Genomic DNA, 6,000 nt, shown 5'->3' with positions numbered 1-6,000 from the left:
CTCACCCCCTTCCCCTCTTACTAACACATCATATTAGTATATTTGTCACAAATAATGAACCACACCCACATCTTTCCATCCCTTCCAGCCTCTTGTTACCAACATTCTATGTTCAGACTGAGGATTTTTGGTTGTTGTTTTATTTTGTTTTTTGCAATTTTAGTACCCACATGTGAAGGAGAACATACAGTATTTGTGTGTCTGGCTTATTTGAGAGATGATCTTTTAAGGTAGTACATCATGATTATTATGTGTACGTTATATAAAACACAGAAAGATCAGTCCTGGGTACAAGGAAAAGGTGGTAGGGAAGGAGAGACAAACAGAATACCAATTCAGAGCGAATATAGAAATAATACGGATTAAAGGATACTTAAAATATTTATTTTTGTTTATTTGAAAGGCAAAGGAACACAGAGAAAGATGCAGACAAATGAAGAGAGATGATTCACCTGCTGATTCACTCCAAAATGCCCACAACAGCCAAGACTGGGCTAGGCTTAAGCTGGAAACCCAGAACTTAATCTGGGTCTCTCACGAGGATAGAAAGGACTTGAGAACTTGAACCACCACCTGTTGCCTCCCAGGGTGCACATTAGCAGAAATCTGGAATCAGGAGCAGAGGTAGAACTCAAACCCAGGCACTTTGATGCAGAATGCTGTTGTCCTAAGCAGCATCTTAACTGCTACACCAACAATCTGCCCCATGGAAATATTTCTTTTAATAGAACATTTTATTAACAATGGGCTCTCTTAAGGTGCTAGAACTACCACTCTCATTTAATGTTTTATTAGTGCTCTAAAAGTAAGAGTACATATTTAAATTTCTGCTTTTGCAAATAACACTAAGTTCTCCCAGTAGAGAAAAGTCAAACTAGTGGACATAAATTTGAGGGAGAGCTTACTATTTAGTACATCAAAGTTAAAAAATAGTTTTTTTAAAAAAATAACTTTATTTAACTATAATTTATTTACAAAAAACTGCACTCATTTGAAATGATATTTTTTTAACTTTTATTTAATAAATATAAATTTCCAAAGCACAGCTTTTGGATTACAGTGGCTTCCCCCCCCCATAACTTCCCTCCCACCTGCAACCCTCCCATTTCCCTCTCCCTCTCACATCCCATTCACATCAAGATTCATTTTCAAGTCTCTTTATATGCAGAAGATCAATTTGCTATATATTAAGTAAAGATTTCAACAGTTTGCACTCACACAGAAACACAAAGTGTAAAGTAAAGTACTGTTTGAGTACTAGTTGCAGCATTAGTTCACATTGTACAACACATTAAGCACAGAGATCCTACATGGGGACAAAGTGCACAGTGACTCCTGCTGTTGTTCACTTAACAATTGACACTCTTTTTTTAACTTTTATTTAATGAATATAAATTTCCAGTGTACAGCTTATGGATTACAATGGCTTCCCCTTCCCATAACTTCCCTCCCACCCGCAACCCTCCCCTCTCCCGCTCCCTCTCCCCTTCCATTTGCATCAAGATTCATTTTCAATTCTCTTTATATACAGAAGATCAATTAAGTATAAAGATTTCAACAGTTTGCACCCACATAGAAACACAAAGTGAAACATACTGTTGGAGTACTAGTTATAGCATTAAATCACAATGTACAGCACATTAAGGACAGAGATCCCACATGAGGAGCAAGTGCACAGTGGCTCCTGTTGTTGACCCAACAAATTGACACTCTAGTTTATGGCGCCAGTAACCACCCTAGGCTGTCGTCATGAGTTGCCAAGGCTATGGAAGCCTTCCAAGTTTGCCGACTCTGATCATATTTAGAGAAGGTCATAAAAGACAGAGTGAGGATAGTAACCAATGATCCTAAGAGTGGCCTTAACCAGGTTTGAACAATTATACAGCATTAAGTGGGGAAGAGGACCATCAGTACACACAGGTTGGGAGTAGAGCCATTGGTGGTAGAGTAGAGGTTATGATTACAAAGGAATGAGACCCAAGTGCACTAGACAGGGCCTAGAACAAAGGACAGAGTCATTATTAGAGGAGCTAAGAAAGGTGCTGTCTAAGCTACAAGTAATTTTTCTGATTGAGAAGCAAATAGAACCTGATAGAAGGGGCTTGATAATAATCTGGTGGGCTTTAGGCCTTGTAAATTCAGAGGCCCAGGCCTATCTATCTCTTCACATGGGGTATATCCTAAGGGAGAATTGACACTCTTAATGTGATACACCACATTAACAGACTGCAGACAAAAAAAAACATGTGATACACCACATTAACAGAATGCAGACAAAAAAAATCATGATTCCCTCAATAGACGCAGAGAAAGCATTTGATAAAATACAACACCCTTTCATGATGAAAACTCTAAGCAAACTGGGTATGGAAGAAACATTCCTCAATACAATCAAAGCAATTTACGAAAAACCCACCGCTAACATCCTATTGAATGGGGAAAAGTTGGAAGCATTTCCTCTAAGATCTGGTACCAGACAGGGATGCCCACTCTCACCACTGCTATTCAATATAGTTCTGGAAGTTTTGACCAGAGCTACTAGGCAATAAAAAGAAATTAAAGGGATACAAATTGGGAAGGAAGAACTCAAACTATCCCTCCTTGCAGATGATAGGAGTCTTTATTTAGGTGATCCAAATGACTCTGCTAAGAGACTGTTGGAACTCATCGAAGAGTTTGGCAAAGTAGCAGGATATAAAATCAATGCACAAAAATCAACAGCCTTTGTATACACAGGCAATGCCACGGCTGAGGAAGAACTTCTAAGATCAGTCCCATTCACAATAGCCACATAAACAATAAAATGCCTTGGATTAAACTTTACCAAGGATGTCAAGGATCTCTACAATGAGAATTACAAAATCTTAAAGAAAGAAATAGAAGAGGATACCAAAAAATGGAGAAATCTTGCATGCTCATGGATTGGAAGAATCAATATCATCAAAGTGTCCATTCTCCTAAAAGCAATTTATAGATTCAGTGTGATACAAATCAAAATGCCAAAGACATTCTTCTCAAATCTGGAAAAAATGATGCTGAAATTCATATGGAGACACAGGAGACCTCGAATAGCCAAAGCAATCTTGTACAACAAAAACAAAGCCGGAGGCATCACAATAGCACATTTCAGGACATACTACAGGGCAGTTGTTATCAAAACAGCATGGTACTAGTACAGAAACAGATGGATAGACCAATGGAACAGAATAGAAACACCGGAAATCAATCCAGACATCTACAGCCAACTCATATTTGATCAAGGATCTAAAACCAATTCCTGGAGTAAGGACAGTCTAGTCAATAAATGGTGCTGGGAAAACTGGATTTCCACATGCAGAAGCATGAAGCAAGACCCCTACCTTACACCTTACACAAAAATCCACTCAACATGGATTAAAGATCTAAATCAACGACCCAATATCATCAAATTATTAGAGAACATTGGAGAAACCCTGCAAGATATAGGCACAGGCAAAGACTTCTTGGAAAAGTCCCCGGAGGCACAGGCAGTCAAAGCCAAAATTAACATTTGGGATTGCATCAAATTGAGAAGTTTCTGTACTTCAAAAGAAACAGTCAGGAAAGTGAAGAAGCAACCGACAGAATGGGAAAAAATATTTGCAAACTATGCAACAGATAAAGGATTAATAACCAGAATCTACAGAGAGATCAAGAAACAAACAATCCAAAGAGATAAAAGGATATAATTTGATGAGTTTATATAAACACAAGTATTTTCACCTGAGTAACCACCATCAAAATCAGACTCACCTTCACCTCACTCAAAGACTCAGAGAACCATTGATCTCCTTGTTGTCAGTTAGTTTTAGTGTACTTTGTCTAGAATTTCATATACAATTGCTCTTCAATGTGGTACGGGGTTACATTCTGAAAAACCCATCATAAGTTGAAAATATTTTAAATCAAGTATGTATTTAATACACCTAACCCACCAAACATCATAGCTTAGCAATACAGTACACTGTAGAGTGTTGGTTGTTTACTCCCATGATCACATTTGACTGGGATCTGTATCATTGAGTAAGTGGATCATACCTCATAGTGCCCACCTAGGAAAAGATTTTAAAATGTTAATGTATAAAAAGGAAATTATTATTATTATATTAGGTAATATACATTTGTTTCATGCCATTGTACATTTTTTAAAAATCTGAAAATTGTGTCAAACCATTGTACATTGAGGATAACCTTTAAATGGAATCATACAATACGATACTCTTTTGTGTCTAGCTTCTTTTATTCAGCATAATGTCTTTGAGATTAATTCGTGTGGTAGCATACATTCATGGATTATTCTTTTTCATTATTGAATGATATTCTATTGCACTGACTATACTACAAATGTTTATCCACTTGCTTGTTGATGATCATTTGAAATATTCCCAGTTTTCAGTGATATATTAATGATGTACATAACCTGCATTGTTGCAGGAGCTGATTATGCATTTTTCTTCTCAACTCCATGTTCAATGATGGCACTGTGGCCAATTGGGGAGTGAACCAGGAGATGAAACAATCTATCTATCTATCTCTATCTCTATCTCTGCCTTTCAAATCAATAAAACAATCTTAAAAAAGTAAAAAACAAAACAAAACAAACAAAAAAAAAACAGAGCATTGCCAGCATGCCCCCAAGACTCCCATCAGTTCATTCCGTGCTACTTTTAGAACCAAGGACTCTACTGACAATCTGTGGTAAACCCTGCCTTACTTTTCTTCATATTTTTGAACCTTTGCATGTGTCCTTAGACAATGTAGCATAAATTTACTTATGTTTGAAATTTACATAACTGAAATTATATATGTTGTAACTTGCTATATATGTTGTAACTTGAGAAACTATTGTTTCTCAATAATATGCTTGTAAGATTCATAATGATAAGAATACCTGTTGCTCATTTATTTTCACTGTTGTATGTATTATATTTAGTTAATTATACTAGTTTTTAAAATTTGATTGCATATGTAATTTGCCATTCAAACAATTTTAAAAGTTTTAAATTGACAAAATAATTGTACATATTCATGGGGTACATAATTTTTTTTATTATTAAACTTTTATTTAATGAATATAAATTTCCAAAGTACAGCTTATGGGTTACAATGGCTTCCCCCCTCCCAAAACTTCCCTCCCACACGCAACCCTCCCCTTTCCCGCTCCCTCTCCCCTTCCAATCACATCAAGTTTCATTTTCAATTCTCTTTATATACAGAAGATCAGTTTAGTATATATTAGGTACACAATATTTTTTAATATATATTTTTGAAAGATTTATTTATTTGAAAGGCAGAGTTACAAAGAGAGGCAAAGAGAGAGAGAGAGAGAGAGATCTTCCATCTGCTATTTCATTCCCTAAATGGTTGCAATGGCAGGAGCTGGGGTGATCTGAAGCCAGGAGCAGGAGCTTCTTCCAGGTCTCCCACGTGGATGCAGGGGCCCAAGGACTTGGGCCATCTTCTATTGCTTTCCCAGGCCATAGCAGAGAGCTGGATCAGAAGCGGAGCAGCCAGGTCTCAAACCGGCACCCATATTGGATGCTGGCACTGTAGGCGGCGGCTTTACCTGCTACACCACAGCACTGGCCCCCACAATGATATTTTTGACACATGTATATGATGTACAATGATTGAATTTGAGTAGTTAACATATCTCTGACCTCAAACACTTATCAGTTGTGTTAGGGACATTCAAAATCCTATCTTATAGCTATTTTGGAATATTTCAATAAATTGTTGTTTAATTATATTAACCCTACTGTGTTATAGAACACTAGAACTTAATCCCCCTAACTGTATTTTTGTATCTGATAACCAATCCTTCTCTATGCCTCTGTTCCACCTACTCTTTCTGCCTCTAGTAACCACTATTCTACCCTCTACTTCTATTTTTTTTTCTTTTTAAATCTTTTTTTTAAGATTTATTTGTTTGTTTCATGAGCAGAGTTACAGAGAGAGGAAAAGACAGAAAGACAGGTCTTC

This window comes from Lepus europaeus, chromosome X, assembly GCF_033115175.1.
Source record: "Lepus europaeus isolate LE1 chromosome X, mLepTim1.pri, whole genome shotgun sequence".
Classification (NCBI taxonomy): domain Eukaryota; kingdom Metazoa; phylum Chordata; class Mammalia; order Lagomorpha; family Leporidae; genus Lepus; species Lepus europaeus.
This window is presented reverse-complemented; position numbering follows the sequence as displayed.